The following is a 20,051-nucleotide window of genomic DNA, read 5'->3' as shown; positions in this document are numbered from 1 at the left end:
AGGAGAACCCCCCCGCACACCCCCACACACACGCACTACCGTTTCTGTATACACTTTCCTTTTATTCCCGTAGCGCGTTTGTCCCGGTGTTGCTGCCGCAGCACAGCACGGCCTGCACCCTCTTTAAAAAAACTCACAAACCATTCTGTGCTGCTACGGCACCGCCAGGCCCCCCGTGCGAGCGCGCGCAAGCGCAAACGCACTCGCGCGCGACCGAAACCCGAAAGCGCGCGCGCAACCGGACAGGATTCCAACCCTGCAAGCACAAAGACCAAAGAGAGAACTTTTTTTTTAAATCGCCGATGTCAGGGTGAAGATAATAATAATAATAATAATAATAATAATAATAATAATAATAATAATAATAATGACATGGAACAACAGAATTTGCGCCTGAAGATACCGGAGACCAAACATAAGACCATCAAGACAAAATACAGCACTGTGTTATCATGGTGGTGATGCTGCTTTTACAACACCTCTTAAAGTTAAACACCACAAGCACATTTATATATTAAGATCATCTTTTACACTTACACACACACACACACACACACACACACACACACACACACACACACACACACACACACACACACACACAATTATAAGGTTAATTCACTACCTTTTTACTATCTTTGACTATTTCATACTTTTTTAAAACACTGTATTGAAATATAAAGGTGTGGTCTGTACATCATATGGTAAAAGAAAAAAAATCACTTTCAAAATCACAAAAGAAATGACTTTAAAATTCATCCACTGCTTTTAATATTTTTGTGTGCATGTACATGAGTCAGAATGAGCCGGAGCTCGTGCAAGTAATATAACAAACCCTTGATCACTAGACTTGATCTGAACCCGTTTTAAATCTGTGTATTAGTCCTCACCACCTTCTACCCACTCGAACTGTACTGAAAGTGAAATAAACTCTAACCAACTCCTGTACAGGTTAGAAAGTGGAATTAAAAAAAATGATGGATCTCTCTGTAAATGACTAAATCGGAAAATAAAAGCTCTTCTTTACCTAAAAAGGATAAAGTAAGCCTATTAAAACCCTTTCACAATTAGACCCATGTTTAAAACAATAATATTCATATTTTTATAACCGGTTAGTTACAGCGAATAAGTTAGTGCTTTATATCAGGCACAACTCTAAAATGGTGACTCTCTATTTATCAGTACTGCCTTCACATGTCATGTAAATAACTGATAAACACACACACACACACACACACACACACACACACACACACACACACACACACACACACACACACACACACACACACACAGCCTTTTTGCCTAAAGGCATTTCCCTCTCCTCAGCAAGCCTATTGTACACAACACCTTACAGCTTACCAACTGTTCACTTCCATAGAAATAACAAAAGCACACAAGAGCACACCTGTATTTAAATGTTGTTTTTTTTTTTGCCTCACTAACTCACCAAACTAACTAAACAAGACTGACAGGTTTCCCCACACTGTGGTGTCACAGTGTTGAAAACTATCAACTTTAATTACTAATGGAAAATTTCTAAAATTTAACAGAATCTTAATATCAAAGCAATATTGCCTGTATTATTGCTCATGCTCTGAGTGATCTGATCAATCTCGCATCTGTTTCTTTGTGTGACAGTTGTGTAATACAGACATGTGGTTGTGGAGTGAATTCAGACAGGGAAATGCACTGTCAACTGTATAAAGAGGACAAAAAAAGGGGCTAATGTGGTCGGTTTTAGGTGCCGCTCTACGATACAGATAAATTACAGCATTTACCCTGACTTGCTTTCCCCCCCTGCCTCCTTGAGACAGCAGCAATTACTATTACATAATCTGTTTTGTGGATTTTCTTTATACTCCAACATACATCAGATATCCAATCTCACTCGCTGTTCATGGATAGCTGTTGATGTATTGTTTAAGTATATTTTTGTACACACTATTCTTGAACGTGGGGCATCCCAGACATAAACCCTTGAACAATGTGTAGCTGCTCAGGAGCCTCTCTCTCTCTCTCTCTCTCTCTCTCTCTCTCTCACACACACACCAACATATGATTTAGAGAAATTAAATAATCTTACCATGGCATGGTTCAGAGATGCCGCTGCCTTTGGCTGGCATTGTGTGTTTAACTGTGCACTTTAATAGTTCTGTGGAAAAAAAAAACAACAACAAAAAAAAACAACACATTACTGGTATGTATGGACTCACATCACTGGCCTGTCTTTCTGCTACCATTCAGTGACTGGTTTATATCTGTTTTAGCTACTTTCACAGCTACACGTGGCAATAACACATGAGGTAAATGGTTTCAACAATTGTGGCATGCACCGATTAAGATTATTCATGGTTTTATAGTTTCTATGTGCCTCTGTGTGTGTGTATAGAAAGTTTTTTCTGCACTTGAAAAACGTTCCTTTTTGTGTGTGTGTGTGTGTGTGTGTGTGTGAGTGAGTATGTGTGTTAGGTTGGTTTAGTAGAAATAAAATAAAAAAAATGTAAAAATCCTAAAATTTTCAGATTTATTTTAGTCAAAACTCTTAAGGTGACACAGCCATATCGATGGCTGGAGAAACTTTAAACAGACTAACTTTGAACAGAAGATTTATTTGACTTTCACTCAATGAGCAAAAATAATACAAATCTGGTAAATGCGGATGCACCGAAACAAACTTCTGTTCTTTTTTATCTATTTCTAGAAATCTATTTCTATTATTCTAGAAAATCGACAAGTCATCATTCTGACCTTAACAGCAGCACTTTTAACATGACCCTGGTTAAAAACTACTAGTTTTAAGCAATTTAGTTATACTCATGTGAATTAAATGCTGTGTTCGTGCATTTATTAACCAGCAGCAGTGAAACCCAACCATTAAGACAAACATCAGGGTGCGAAAATGTGTTGCGAGGTATTTCACCACCATATCAAAGTAATCCGCAACCAGAGTACAAAAAAAAAGATAAATAAAATAAAATAAAATGTAATTAAATTAGTCAAGCTAAAATCCTTTTGCAATTTGGGTGGATTGTATAAAATTAAATTTTTTTTTTCTTACATCATGCTGCAGTGTAACCTTTTGGGTGCTGAGAGAGTAGTGTGTGAGTGTGTTCGGGTTTGTAACTGTGTATGTCAAAGCTTACAGACCAAAAAAAACAACAAAAAACATTTTACTTCCTACCACAAAAAGGGAAGTTGCTACAGTATTTTTTTTTTTTACTAAAGTCATAAGCAAGGGGGACGACATGTTACAAAGTACCGAGTGTGTCAAAGTGTAACTTTTGCATGATGTGTATGAGTGTGTGTGTGGCATCAGAGCTTTTTTTTTATTACATTTTTTATATCAAAGTATTAACAATGATCAGACTGTAGTGCACCATAATGTCCAAACACACCATCCACAAACGTTTCTGCAACTTCCTATTTATTCTGATCATTTCTCAAACTGCACCACTTCCACTTTATCACACAACACCAGAAACCCTTCAGTTAAAAAAAAAAAAAAAAAGGGCAAGGACACATTAAACTCAAATGAAACTACTATTAGGTCTAAAAAATAAAATAAAATGAATTACTTGTATTAGCATTAAAAAGGGTGTAAATCAGGAATTAGAGGGTACATACAGGCCTCTCTGGAGCTTTCAGTCCCAGCAGTCATCAGACACACACACACACACACACACACACACACACACACACACACACACACACACACACACACACACACACACACTCACTCCTCAAAGGTAAAGCCAGTCTAAGTACCAAGTACCGTTTACCTTAATAACATCAGAGAAGAGGGGGAGTCCTGACAGACAGCACGTGCTGTACTGAGGACTTGCTCTAACGCAGCATGCTTACATCAGAGCCACATGTTCCTCAGAGCACACGCAGCTCTGTAATTGGCAATCACGTCGAGACTTTCACTCCTGCACTTCACTCGCCGAAAACACACTTGAAGGGCCAAAACCTCTGAAGCAAATGATGAGTTCACAGACAACCAACTTGTGCAACTGAGCCCCACCCCCACACTGCTGACCTTCAAAGGCTTCCTACTCTCAACACTTTATGGCCTTAAAAATAACATGCAAATCTTTTTAATGTTCAAACTACTTTTAACCAACTTCCTTGAATTTTACACGCATGCTTACATGAAAAATACTTTTTAAATTAGAGAGTGAAATTTTCTTTATTTTTTACAGATTTGACTAGTGATAAAGAGTAAACAAAAATGGGTATAGATATAAACAGTTTATGGACACTTAATAAAAATAATAATAATAAAAAAGGCAATGATAGACTCAAATCAAAAGGCTTGCTTGAACAGTCTGTATTATTTACAAGAGAAGCTTCCTCTCAAAGGGAGATTATAACGTGATCCCTTTGAAGTGAACACAGCCCTTAGAACTTGAACCCCACGTCACAATCCAGAGAGCTGTATACATTTTGTAAGCGGCGCTTTACTAACAGCAAATCTTTTCTATTACAAATATTTGTTACGATGGGTGTAAATGGATATAGCTTGATATATGTGTGTGTGTGTGTATATACTGTACACACACACACACACACATATATATATATATATATATAAAACAAAAGTATATCATTGTCCTACATAATCTCCATTTTATTCAACACGAGTGTCCAAATTTCAGAAAAATATTTCAGTCAATTTATGTCACACTATTAATGTTGTCAATTTACTCACTCATGCTTATAAAAAACAAAAAAAAAACAAAAAAAAAACACCTACGAATAGAAGTACAATTCCAAGATTTAAGGTCACAGAATTTTTTGAGTCAGATTTACAGAGATGACTATGAACTGCAGCAAAAAAGTGATGCTTGTGACCTAAACAACAAATCTGTCAAACATTAATAGCCTCTCTGTAATTTAGAGAGACACTTGAGTCAAAACCCAATATTGTATAGCTTATACGTAAATGAGCGGTGAAAACTTTAGTCATATCATTCTAGCTAATATGAACTGACATTTGGGCTTTATGAAGCAGGATGGGCCTGTATTAGCCACTTTAAGGGTATCGTTCTGGACGTTTGCCAGGAGGTTACAAGTCTATCTGAAGCCTGACTAATCTGAGGGGAACAGAATTGTGTGGTATTTCACTGCACCAATAGTCATCGTTGGTGATCATTATTTCTACTAATTGGTCACAGTGGCTGTGCTGCAACAAGGCTGCATGTGAAGGGTGGATGTCCATAAAAGAACTTAGTGGGAAAATGTAATCTTTTTCCCCATGTCTTCACAATAATTCTGAAAAAATATCCAAAACCGGTGTCAACCTGATGAGTAAAATTATAGGTGAAACCGAATGTCATCACTTTGTGCTGTAACTATTTTGCATGGTAAGCAAAGTGAAATAATAATAATAATAATAATAATAATAATAATAATAATAATAATAATAATAATAATAATAAATAATTAAATAAATAATACAAATTAAAAATATGCACACAAACAAAACAATTAGAAATAAATTATTCGTTTTTAATTGTTTACTGCTAGGCTTTGATCTAATTAAGATTTTTATTTTTATTTATAGCATACAGTCACTGAGGACTTCTCTTTCACAGCCATCCTGATTGCGAGGAGGGAGAAGGACAGACGAGGGACACCTGGGTCTCAAATCGTCAACTCTTACTACATCACATTGTGCACCTGCATTTAATGCATCTCTGTCTATTATTATATATGATAAATGCATTGGTTGGTGTTTTCTATAAGTGTAATCAAGTACTAGGTTTAAATATTGCCTAAATTCATAATTGAAATATTTTATATATGTTTTGTATAATATAACAAATTGCTTTGAAATGTTTGTTAGCTTGGGGTTAACCTTGTGTAAAGCTGCACTTAACAGCAAGAAACATTTAACTTCAGTGAAGAAAATGGCTGTTCTGATTAAGGCCTACATTATGAAGCCTGTGTCATGGACAATAAGACAAATACAACAAACACTTTTTTTTTTGTGGCAAATACCAAATAGCTTAGAATGATGTTGGTTTTAAACAAGATTATTAAACATATATTTTGTAAGGTTTGTAAGACAAATCACAAAAAAGTCACTCCTGAGCTTAAATATTGAAACATTGTGTGTGTGTGTGTGTGTGTGTGTGTGTGTGTGTATTTTTATCTCCAAAATTTGGTCCAGACCCAAAACCAAATAATTTATAAAAAATAATAATTATTATTATTATTAATATTATATTTCCAGCAAAAACAGCACAACAATTGTGCAATAGAATAATATCTGGACACAGCACATTTTACTTTCTAGGTTACACTTTTGGTTTAAGTCCAAGATCAGGGCTACACTTTAGGGAGAACAGAAGGGTAGCTACATAAAACTCGTCCAAAATTTGAACAAGTCAGTATTAAGCCCAGAAAACTGTCATCGTTTAGCTTAACAAGTAACACATAAACAAAAGTAATTGTTACCATGGTAATATCAGTTTAACACCTATCATATTCTTATTTAATAAGGCCTTAAGGTGAGTGCTTTCTTATTGACACTTATTTTTTTTTTCTTACTAATATGTCCTACTGTGTCAATAGAGATAACATTTTTGTCTAATAGAAATTAAGAATCTTATACACAGATGTTAATGTGATCACTGAAAGTGTGTTGGTGTGTGTGCACACAAGTTTTAAAGGGTGTGTAACCCGTGTGAGTATATTTAGTTACACAGGACTTCCTCAAACAACCGACAGTAACAATAAGCTTAAAGTAAAACTGTTAACAAATAGAAATGAATAAAATAGAAAGCATGTGTTACTATTTTTAATGTATAATTATTATTTAAATCGAGATGGGACACATGCCAGGTGACTTTTTTTCTAGTCACTTCTAATTTGAGAACCAAATGAATTTTTTTCTTTTTATTTTGTGACAACACCCCCACACACTAAAGATATCTAACTTTTACTACATGAGTATTAGGGTGTAATACACTCACCTAGTAATTATGTGTGGCTACATGTATTATTTATGATCTGTCACAAGGAAATAGGATCCACACACCATGTTGTTTTTCATGCAATTTCAAAAGCAAATATTTCAATCACCCTCTTGTCAATAACAACAAATGGACACGCAATAACTTGGCCAACATTCAGCTTGTGGTAATATTTCACTTTAGCATCTAAACTTGTGTTGATTACAATTTTTTTTTAACAAAAGACAAAAAAAAATTTTAACTTTATGTTTCCAACATAATTAGTCAAGAGAATTTATATTCACTAAGGAGACAAATTTTTAAAAGTTACATGGACATCCAAGAAACACTAATTATGGTAAAAAAAAAAAGAAAAAAAAAAAGAAGTGTAGAACGTCAGGCCTGAAACTATGTGTATGTGTGTGTAGACCACAGGCCAACAATAGAATAACAACTGGAAACTTGTTTTTTTGAATGCTAGTAAACTATATTACAACTGAAACCATCTGACCTGGTTCAAAAAATGACTTTCCCCTAAACCTCTACAGTATCATTATATATAGTTAGAGGTTAAAGGTTAAAGTACAATCAATCAATAAATAAATAAATAAATAAATACAGTCCCTCCCTATTAAGGTCTTAATACAACCAAAAGAATTCTTGCCAAAAGTTAATATTATTAATAATAATTATTTTTACAGTTCAATACTAGTTATTCCTGTGTATACATTAGGTGGTGTGAATCCATTTAAGTCTTATATACAAGCAGGATAAGAATAGACAAGCCAGGTTACACATAAGTGGGGAAAAAAAGTTCATTATTTAAATATATTTCTGCAATATTTCTGCACTTTGAAGGCACATGGGGAGTCTCCAGGTGCGCAACACACACCCGGGGCAAGCAGGGCCCGAGCTGAACGGTTAATGGAACACATACACACACACACACCTCTCTGCCAAGTCTGAAACTTCTTTTTCTAGCACTTTCTCAATTAACCACTCCTACACATTATAAGCTACACAACTAATATATATATATATATATATATATATATATATATATATATATATATATATATATATATATATCAGACTCCTTGATCTTGTAATGTGGTAAAAAAAAAAAAAAAAAAAAAAAACACACAAAAACCCACAAGAGTGTTTTCCCATTTTTCCCAATAATCAGTATAATCAGTCCACATACAGTAATATAAAATCCAAAGATCAAATATATAACAGATAGATTAGCTTTAAACTGACCCAACTCTATTTTATGACAGAAAACAAAAATTAATCCAAAGACTTAAGATCAGGTCACAAACTAAAAGCAGCTTAAACAAATCTACACACACTAAAAGTAACAAAGCCATCACAGATCATAGAAACACATTTGCCTCCTTTACACCAACCAACCAACCAAGACACACACACACACACACACACACAAGCTATAAGCTGGATACATCATTTCAATAAAGCAGTGTTTTTTTGTTTCCCCTTCATTTCAGAGTCTCCTGGATGAAAAGTTACACGTCAATGTGTCACACTGAAACAATCATGTCACGTTAACGAGACCTTGGTAGTAATGACTGACTATATGGAGAGCTGCGTAAACACGGTACATTGGAGCTCCAACGCGACTTTGTTGCAACTTCCCCAGACGCTGCGTGGCTGGACGTAAAATGGCGCAAAATAGCCTTAAAGAAACTCCCCCTGAACACTAATTTATGCTTCGACACGGTTTTAGATTCACATCCCGCTCTTTTTTGTTTTTGCGTTGTCTACAAACTCGACACAAACATGTAGGTTAGTTAGTAAATGAGGTTGGAAAGCCTTACCAGCCCGGTTTGGGTGAGTGTGGTGTAGTAGTTTATGCGGCTCGGCTGTCAGTGGAGAGAGAGAGTGTGTGTGTGTGTGTGTGTTGAATGCATCAAGGCGAGCGGACTGCACCAGCACATCCGTTACTCCCGCTCAAAATCGAAGCTGGAAAAAACACCCAAAACGACCGTTTCTTCAGTAAACCGACGGCAAAACCGAACCTTAAAGCGCTGCTGCATTTTCCAGAATTTTTCCAGATTTTTCCAAGCATCGCTTGATAATTTTAAGATTTTTTTCCCTATATATAAATGCAGCTCCTTTTCCATAACGCAGCTCGAAAAAAAGTATTTTCCTCCTATCAGTTCACAGCAGCTTGATCTGTTGGGCCGTCGATGACTGTGCGTAAATACGCGCGCGGAAAAAAAACAACCCAAAGTGTCCGTTTTTTCTTTTCTGCTCGTAGGTAAATCGTAGGGTTTTTTTTGTTCTCCATTATGCGCAGTGTCGGGAAGGAGTTCTGTTGCGTAGTCAATGTTGATGTTATCGCGGCTCACTCGAAAATGGCGCCGAAACTGACTGTTCATTCAAATCGAGAGGAGCCGCCCCCAAACCCGCATGTGCATGCCGGGAACATGGGCTGACTTTAAGTGCTTTGAAGGTGGCAGACTTTTCTGTTTTTTCTTCTTCTTCCTTCTGGCAACTAACACACTTTCACTCGAATGGAGTCGTTTTTACTGTCTGTGCGTCTTTGACAGAGTTCTTTTCACTCCAAAGTCGCCTCAATCACAAGCGTCGATGAAGTGAAAAGAACATAAAGGATCATGAAAGCAGCCTGTAATCTCATGTAGCACTGAGGTTAATTAGGCTAAAACCATCAGGACATATCTTTATGGACTAATGTAAATAAATGTATCCCTTCTCACTAATGGTCATCTGTGTAAAATATCCTTTATGTTCTTTAACATCTGCACCAGAACCAGCAGGTTCAGAGACAGCTTCTTTTCCATCCACTATCACACTACTGAACTCTATGCTAAACTGTTAGAACACTGTAAAAATACTGTATATAACCTCTGTACAATTATACATACAATGTACATATTACATACTGTATTTATTATACTCCACATTCTCTTCACATATTGTGCCTTACAAACATTCAATTCAAGTTTATTTTGTATTTTTGTATAGCGCTTTTTACAATAGACATTGTCTCAAAGCAGCTTTACAGAACATAAACACAGAGCAGAAGGTAAACATAATTAATGATAAAGGAATTAACGAATAATAAAAGAAATAAGAATTAACAGAATAAAAATTCTAGATTATTATTAGATGTATATAGTTCACAGTGTGTATGTATTTATTCCCCTATGAGCAAGTCTGAGATGACTCAGGCAGCAGTGGCAAGGAAAAACTCCCTTGAAATGGTAAAGGAAGAAACCTTGAGAGGAACCGGACTCAAGGGGGAACCCATCCTCATATGGGTGACACTGGGGGTGTGATTGTAATATACAGTCAGTTAAATGTTGTATTGGTGTGAGGTTCAAGGACTTCTGATCTCCTGAGAAAATAGTACATCTGCACTATTTTATTTAAGTGTATCTATATATACATTCTGTATATACATTCTGTATTCTGTATATACATTCATATATTCTGCCAAATGCTGTAAATGAATGAATAAATGGAAATTGATATATATATATATATATATATATATATATATATATATATATATATATATATATATATATATCTGACCTGTATATTCAGCTTTTATATAGTATAGTTTTATATAGTGTGCAGTATAGTTAATGCCATAACCTTATAACCTTCTACTTGTTGTTCCTTTACAATGTCTGCACATATTTTCAATGCCATAACCCAGAACCATTTACTTCTACATTTCAACAATGTCCACAAGTCTCTGCACTGCTATAGCCTTTACATTTATTTACTGTACATATGTTTACATATATACCTATATATATATTACATGCTGTACATATGTTTGCATATATACCTATATGTATTACACACTGTACATGTTTGCATATATACCTATATATATTACATGCTGTACATGTTTGCATATATACCTATATGTATTACACACTGTACATATGTTTACGTATATACCTATATATATTACACTCAAAGCTGCTCCAAGTGAACCAGTCACCATAATATACATTGTTATTACTGTTTAACTGCAATAATAAACAATAACAAAGTATTTTAAACATGTGCAATAACAGAAATTTTGAAAAGTGTGCAATATTACCTATGTGCAATATGTCTTCAGTGTAACCACTACTCTTTTTATACATTTTTGTTATTGTATATACTGTATATTATATTATGTCCTTATGGTAGATGCGAAACTGCATATCATTGCTGTGTTCCTGTACTATGCAATGACGATAAAGGTCTATCTATCTATCTATCTATCTATCTATCTATCTATCTATCTATCTATCTATCTATCTATCTAAAAGAAAAAAATGACCTGAGACACACTTGGATGGCAGATTATACATTTCATTTTGCTGGCATATAGTTACTAATTCTTATTATTTTTGCGAAATAATCTGCAGCAACAGTGTCAATGTTAAATAGCCTTTTAACTTTTGTCATAACTAGCCGAGGCTCCAGACTTGCAGGCCTGGTTTTACATTGAACATTAAGGCACCATCAAACCACAGCTCTCTTTCTTCATATTCTGGTATACACCTTTGTTCAACTGTAAACTCTGCTTTGTGACTGTCATATGACCAAACATATACATATCTATATGCAATATGATACATGAATAACATGCAATAGACAATAAATACGGTCTATAATTTATAAATAAACACAGTACAACTAATTCTAATTCTATTTTGACTTGTTTTTTAATTTTAAAGGAAATGTGTATTCTGTATGTGTGTTTTAGTGATATACATACAACAGCGACATCTACATAATAATATCTTTTATTCAAGCAGTCTTTTTTCTACATGCATTCTTATTAAAAAAATGTACATGAATTTCTTAAACTTTGTCAAAAATAGTCAGAACTACATACTAATCATGAATGAATTTATGGTACATTATTATGTTATATTATGCTATTATATAACATGGACTATGTAGATTCATGATTTTTATAAGCACTAAATATTCATCCATACCCTAAACCATAGATATTTCTTGGAATGTAAATTTTATAGTGAAAAATTAAAACAATTAAATAAAATAAATTCAAATTAAATATCACAAATGGATTGGAAACCAGTATTCTTTATAAGCAAAGAAAGAACTTAATTCTTATTCACACCTTTTTGTTTTCCATCACTAATTCTTCTATTCATTTAATTGATCACTTTGGCAGAGCATATCAAATTACGGCCTAATTTTAAGTTTATATACTTTTTTTTACAAAGTGTAGGTGATGTGCCCAGCACCTCCTGACTGTTTATGTCTATGAACAACAATAATATATCTGTTCAAAATGATATGAAACTATGATTCATGATATATTATCTGAAAATCTGAATCACAATACATTATCAACTGATTTGCAAAATCAGCCATAGTGCAACACATATTCTGGTGACCTTAAATTGTGACCAGGCTCATCAAGCATGGCATAGTGACAAAGGAGACCTGTTTAAAAAGAAATGCCGGTTATAAGAACACATCCAAATTTTTCCACTTGGTTTGACATAGCTGAGATCTGCACTGGAGTGTGAACAATGAGTAGGACTGAGTGGTGCCCAAAGTTAGTCACAATTTATTCAATGAAATCACAGCTTAAACATACACAGCAGTATTCTGTCACATATATTTCATCAATATATTGATATATAATTTGATCTATGTTTGGATCTACCTGTCTACTGCTAACAGTCTCCTGCTAAATAAACTATATTCACTTATACAAAAACTTTATTATTATACGTTATATTTCATTATATTTTTGATAATTACCTCACACAACATGCCAATGTCTAAAGGGGCCTGTGCCATAATCTGTGATCTTGGTGCTACAATTCCTTTAGACCTCTGTTTATATCTTTAAAAGGTCAAAATAAATTGCTTCATAGCATAATGTATAATTCACTTCCTACCCCAATCTAATTGGCTGTAAACACTCCTTACAGTACAATAAAATGTTTTCCAGTACATGTGTGCAGATGTTTTATTTACATGCCCTTACATAAAAAAGTCCACAAGGATTTTTTTTTATTATTATCTGAATGCTTGTTGTATGCTGTGGACAGGTGAGGGCTATGTTCATATACTGCGTGGTTAAGCAAGGTCAGCATTGCAATGGCCTAATAATGGTTTCTTGTTTGTTATTTTGGTAGCGTCAATTCTAGTTTATTTGATATAACAAAAAAAACATCAATTCAGACCACCAGCAACAACATGTGGCATAAATCCCACCACATGTTTAGCACCACTAATTGTAATGGATATTGGAGATCCACATGGCTGTCACTTCTGAGATGTCGTTGTCATCAGTGACTCATGGAAATTCATTACAGCTGTGTTTGAAGGCCCTCTCAATCATGGAAGGTGGATCTTAACAACAACTGTTGTATATCACTGTTAAACAGCAGCTGTTAGCTATAGAAATGAGGTTTAGAAGTTTAGACGGTCCTTTGCTGTACATTAGCTGCAGTATGACAACAACCCTTTGTAAACCAGGTATATTTAATAAATACAATTATTTCTGATTTGGATGCACTGGTATAGTGATCCAGTTATTTTAGATTTAAACAATTAAGGTAACAATGCATCTGCAGAACTGCACTAACTTTGCTCTCTCACCACCAGAAACACAGCCAAGTCTGCTGCATGTCAAGTGAACTTTCATGCACCCCGTCACTCGTCAGACTCCGCTTTATTGTGCAAGAATAGGCGTAGTTGTAAGGGGCAAGCGTGTGTGTGCGTGTGTGTGTGTGTAAAAGAGAGAGAAAAGGTTTTGTTCTCATTGAGGAGGCTCAGCCATCTCCCCTCCCCAGACTAAAGTTGTCTGTCACAGCTGCACCCCATGATCTCCCTTAAACAGTGTGGGAGGGGGCAAGTGTGGGTACACGTCACCCCCCAACACACACCCTCCCCTTTTATAGAGGCCAAAGCTGCACACTTAAGCGACAACATCCATCAAAAGCCAATAGACGCCTGCAGGTCAAGCCTGAGAACACAACAGCGACCTCTGACCCCTGTTAAGTGAGCTGGCCTAACAAGACATGACCGCTGACTCACGCTGGTTTATTTGGTTTATTTCACCAATTAGAGTCCTGGTGTGGATTACAAATGTGACACCGTTCTGATTACATGACATGAACAAAAAAGTCTTTATGAGCATTTATAATATGTTCAAGCTTGAAGTGAGTCTCATTGATTACATCTCCTAACCCTCAAGACACAAATGCATCTTAAAAAGTTATCAGTGTTTACTGACGTTCTTTAAAATCTGATGCTGAATTTTGTAAATTGATCATAATGCTCCCCAAAATGTTGAAGCCATTACATATATACTGTATATGTCTTGATCTCTAAATACATAGTGTTACAACAACATTAGAATGTGGATTACACAATGTGTTATATCTACTCAACCAAAACCTTTTTACTACCAGGTCTGGTCAGGAAAATAGTACACCTAGCCTAGTAAGCCGAGGTTCATAGCAGAACGAGTACCTTATTACACTGTTGATGTTCACAGTAAACTAACATTTAACTGATACATCACACAAATACTGTCAAAAATAGGTATTGGAGAGATAAAAATGTGTTGGCAAAAGCACTAACAAAGCTTCTTACGTACTAATTATCTACCACTACAATTATGTTCCACTAAGTGTTCAAGAAACGTAGGGTATTCTGTGCACAGTCCTGACAGGAAGACAGTCGTAACATGGGAAAATGCTTCTTTATATCACTGTGCACACTGTGCTTGATATAGTTCTTTTTCAGTGCGGTAATTTGCAAGGACATTGACCTTGAAATTATGTGTTATTGTGATCATTAATGTCTGTGTACTTAAACAATAATGTGACAGTGTAAAATCTGTCGTGATTTTTCTTGCTGATGTTTTAGTTGCATACCAAAATACACAGTGCTTTGTGTACTTCAGAACTCTTAAACTTGGTGATCAGTTTATATGGAAGACATATTAAAGCTTTAGGATTTCAAAGGATTTAAGGCCTCGAACCGGTCAGAAGAATATTAAAAGGATGTCAATACACTTATAACACAGGCTTAATTACAGGGTTGAAGAAAATTGTAACCAATGTACACTTTGTGTTTCCAATACATGTGAAATTATGAACGATATTGAGATATCTTGACTCAAAGCTATTTCAATCTGTTTCTTACACTGTTTTAAAGAGTGCTATAGTTATTATGGACATTATTATTATGGTCTGTGTACCATGATATATTATGTGTGTATTGAGTGGACACACACACACACACACACACACACACACACACACACACACACACACACACACAAAATCTGAAATGTTCTGCTTAATAAAATAAAGGTTCTATATGTTTTTTTCTGGGACATTAATGTTAAAATGTCTCAGGCTGCATGGACACCAGTCAAGTCGAGAATAAACACACTCTAGAGATCCAACTCTAAACACACTATATATGAATGCATCATTTTTCCAGCAAGTAAAAATCTTTTACGCATTCATTTATCTGGAAATCCATGCGTGTTAGAGACATTCTAGCTGAGATGCTGACGAACGAGCCTTGCCTGCTCTCTCAGCTCTCTCCAGCGGCAGCGGTACGAACTCAAACCCGACCGGAAGTCCCGCCTTTCGAGCTCTACCACGATGATGTAACCCCCCTGTCCAAATTTAGCACGTTGTTGATGCCTCAGAAGTTTTTCCTCTGGCTGAGAGCGCTGTCCGTTACCCGACGTCACCACTATCCTGTTATTATTGTAAACAGTCTAGCCGTTTCTTTACCGAAGCTCTCCACTGAGCGAAAAAAATCTCCTCGCTTCTTTGTTTCGCAAAGTCAGCCGGTGGAGATTAAAAAAAAAAACTGCCCGGATTATTCATAAATAAACCTCTATGTGTAACACAAAGCTCTGGAAATGAGCAACATGTGTGAAAATACGTAAAAATTTCGACCTCTCGCCGTTGTCCTTAGTTTCAATATGAGCTCTATTAAAAAAACCGGCACCGGTTTTACGCAGAAAAAAAGCCTCCGCCTGGGGATTGAACTCAAACCGCGCACAGAATAAAACAGTCAAAATATGTAACATTTCACATTTATACCATTTACACCACGGAAGCTATACTTCATTTTCTCAATTCTTTTGTGTCAAATCGTACCCGAAACCAGCCACCAGACCCTAACACACACACACACACACACACACACACACACACACACACACACACACACACACAAATAAAAAATAGCGCCGTTCTTTTTATTTTTACGCACAACAACTGTAATGCGCTCCGTAATGTTGTTTACCTCCTCCTCCTCCGCTCCTGGAGGAATTCTGATCAGCTACAGATCGTATAAAGAGCCGTCGGGTTTGCCCGGGAAACAAGGCTTGCAACTTCATCCTCAGATATTAACACAGTGCATGAAAACACACCTACATGTACGGTGGATTTGTAAAGGAAGCCCGACAACAAAAGCGCGTTAAGGTTTGCATTTTTCTTTTCGCGACAAACGCGCAGCTACACAGATATATAGGCTATTTGGGGGGGGGGGGCACAGGGGGGAGGGGGGGAAAGAGATTTACGATTGTATAATGATACTTACTTCAGTGGTGGAAACCTGGAAAGCAGCGCGTATAAGCTTAGGCATCACATCGTAACGTGCACGGAGCGGAGAGCCGAAAATCTGAAATAATATTCCAGCAAACTGGAACACCGGGATCCGGTTAGCGCGCGCCAGTCAATTCGGCTGTATCTCTCTCTCTCTCTCTCTCTCTCTCTCTCTCTCTCTCTCTCTCTCTGTCTTTCGCTCTCTTTTTTTGCAATTATACGCCAAGCTTCAAGGAAGTTGTCCTTTTGTTCCAGCATTTATACATTGCGTCAATGTTGCGAAAAGAGGAGGCGGAGCGGTGGCACTTGGAGTAACGAGAGAGAGAGAGAGAGAGAGAGAGAGAGAGAGAGAGAGAGAGAGAGAGAGAGAAACACAACCACACGACCTTATGTACACAAACCCAGAAATCCTCCACCCTAACAAAACCGGCGGATCAGCTCAGGTCACGTGCTCCAGCGCTCGCACCCTCATTACGGCCAAGTTAGCGCGCAGCATTAAAGGTTTGGTGTAGACGGATCGCGGGAGGTGGGTAGACCAAGTGGCCCGGCAATTCTTCACCACTGGGCTCCGTGATGGAAAAACTGAACGTGGTGAATGCAAGCGCGTGCGTGCGTGCCTGCGTGTGTATGTGTGAGTGTGTGAGAGTGAAAGAGAGAGAGAGAGAGAGAGAGAGAGAGAGAGAGAGAGAGAGAGAGAGAGAGAGAGAGGGGTTGAGCCGGTATGTGTTGGCTGTCAGTACAGAGCGCGCGCACCCTGCCGAAGCGAAACCGATGGATCAATGCACGGAGAGAAAACGTTTCCTCCGTTCTCGTGATGCCTATACTTGCTATTTCAAGTGGTAGAGCATGTTTTAAATGGTACTCGCATTCGGTTGCCCTATAGCTCGCTGTTACAGCCGAGTTGCATCACGAAGTTTGCTTACCGCTTTGCTGTCAATCCTTTCCCCACCCCTGGCTTCGCGCGACCACCAATAAATGCTGCCACTTGTCCCTCAGGTAACCGGACGGGTTCAGTGTGTAGTTCATCCGAATTTTCAGTAATTTCTAGAGGGTATTCAATAAGCTTTTTATATGTTTTAGGTTCTATTGTCTGGTACTATTTTTAGAGCATTATATGCAGAAAGCTGTGTGCATGTCAAGCGCTCGAACTTACGGGTTATAGGACAAATGTTCCCTCTTAAAAAAAAATAGGGTTTAGATGAATGCAATCTAAGGAAACATTTCGGTTCTATGTAGGTCGTTCACCCAAAAATCCCCCTGTATTAAGTGCAGCTATTTAATCTTAGATCAAGTGCGTGACCAATAAAAGCTTGTTGTCTGGTGCTAAAAGACAAACTGGAGAACAGACAAAGTGGTTGAGATTTTCCACTAGGCATTATTTCTCATGATGGATGTTTCAACATGACTTTGGAACTTGGTGGAACTCACAGTATGAAAATACACATCGATGAAAAAAAAAACCCTTACAACTTAAAATCAACCACAGACTTATTGCTTAGTTAATTTTTTTTCTTTATTCTATTTTACATCAAAGGTTTACATCTCATGAAGCCGAATGTGCGAAAGGGAAAAGTTTTTTCATTAAAGTTTCATGCACTAAGAATTAAAAGGAAGTGAGCAGCCCAAGAGCAAACACTACTGAAAATGTTAAGCATCGGTCCCTGGTGGTGAAGGCCTATAAAACCCACACAGCCCATCTTTGTAGAGGTCATTGTGAGCTTTGGTGTCACCTGTCAGTCCATATAGGTGTATATGTTCTATAACACCAAGGGGAGGACAAGTCCATTAATGCCTTCTTGTGTGGATGTATAACGCAAACCATGAAACGCGCATGAACTTCCAGTCTAGTGCCACAGTCCAGGACAACAATCAATTATTTTTATGCTGTATTAGACAAGCCGACACAAATGTTAGGAAGTTGTCGGATATGAATTTAATGCACAGTTGAAACATAGTTTATATTATGCTTTTTTCATATTTGGAACTTCAACTGTATATCTTTAATATGTATCATTCAGCTAAGAGGATGCATGTGGTGGTACTTTAGAGTAAAGCTTTAACATCATCCATAGAAAGTCCAAATACTGACCTAAAATTTATTTTAAATACGTTTTTATTTAAATACAACTGAATGAAAAAGACTTTTGATGGTAAAACCCTAACGACAAGAAAAAATACAGTTTATTTCTGAGACTGAACTGTTTTTTTTTTTTTTACCCGTCTCCTTTCTGTTAATGCCTCCTGTGCATTTAACAGCATTATCCTATCATCTGTATCATCTACAGGGTGTAAAAACATGCGAATATTTGTCCGATTCGAGTTACATCCATTTTTCACCGGGTTCCTTTTCTATTCCAAGCTGCCTATTATAAATTAGTGATGTTGTTAAAGGTTCGAACGAAAAGACGAACACAGGACCTAACCAGATTACATTATTTTAAGCACTTAGAATAAAGTTGTTGCATAACAGAAATCACCAAATCCAAACAGAGGTGCCTGTTAATCCGACACCCCTCCGATGCGCACAGTCGTATTTTTTAACCAATAAAACCCTGAAACAGCAACAGAATCAAGACGCTGCATGGCTGTGTGGTGTTAATACAAACAATGGAAAGGGTCCGACAGGAGATCGTTTGTTTTCTTTCTGAACTCTATATTAAGAAACTTCTTTAAAAATTCGTTTAAACGGTATTTTGCGCAATTTCTTAATTTATTTAACGAGACGGATAGAGACGCAGGAAGTGCGTCTGTTTCAGGGAGATTAAAAAAGCCTGTCTGATACCTGTAGTGTCTTAAAAAACTAAAACAGGGTCAATTTTCTAATACAATGACATTATTGATAAACGCCAAACGGAATAAATATGCGATAAGAAAAATAAACACGCAGCATTTTGTGTATTAAAAATATACACAACTAAATGTGCATGCTTCTGCAGGAATAAGTGAATAATAGGAGAGAAAAATATATTTAGGTATTAGATATTTAAAAAAAAATTCTACCCTACATAAATAAAAGTCCGACTTGGATTTATTAAAATCGTATTTCGCCAAGATGTTATTTTTTCTTCAATTGAATTAAATGAAAAGAATTTTCAGCTTGTTCGTTTGCAGAACAGTGTAAAAGACCACCACGCGCATTTTACACGTCCTGCTGTGCGTCACTTCTCTTTTGCAGCTCAACATTTTCTTTTAGTCATTTGTTTATTTGTGTTTTGTGTCGATTCAAATCGTAGCACACACAAGCAGGAAATGTTATTTTTTAAGGGAAATCGTAGACTAAAAATAACTTGAAACATAAAAACAGAGTGTATAAGCTACTGCAGCGTATCAAACAAAATGTGACATTATTTAAATTTAGATATATACAGAGTATAAAATGAGAGTATTAAATATCTTTTTCAATATTCTTCAGTATAAGTAGCTTTGATGGTCTTTAAGCCTGAATTGAAAGTCAATGTTCAGCCAC

The 20,051-nt window shown here is 36.4% G+C and overlaps 1 long non-coding RNA gene across 1 annotated transcript; it reads right to left on the bottom strand.

Annotated features, from left to right (window-relative positions):
* Positions 1-161: 161 nt before the first annotated feature.
* On the bottom strand, positions 162-17,215 carry LOC113648780. The gene is made up of 3 exons (XR_003442015.2): positions 16,581-17,215; positions 2,087-2,155; positions 162-256 (listed from the first exon to the last, which is right to left on the bottom strand). It is a non-coding gene; the product is annotated as an uncharacterized LOC113648780 (long non-coding RNA).
* Between the last annotated feature and the right edge of the window lie 2,836 nt (positions 17,216-20,051).

The sequence above is a fragment of the Tachysurus fulvidraco genome, chromosome 18, assembly GCF_022655615.1.
Source record: "Tachysurus fulvidraco isolate hzauxx_2018 chromosome 18, HZAU_PFXX_2.0, whole genome shotgun sequence".
NCBI classification, from domain to species: domain Eukaryota; kingdom Metazoa; phylum Chordata; class Actinopteri; order Siluriformes; family Bagridae; genus Tachysurus; species Tachysurus fulvidraco.
Note: the sequence above shows the minus strand (reverse complement) of the source record. Positions and strands in the feature narration are given on the sequence as shown.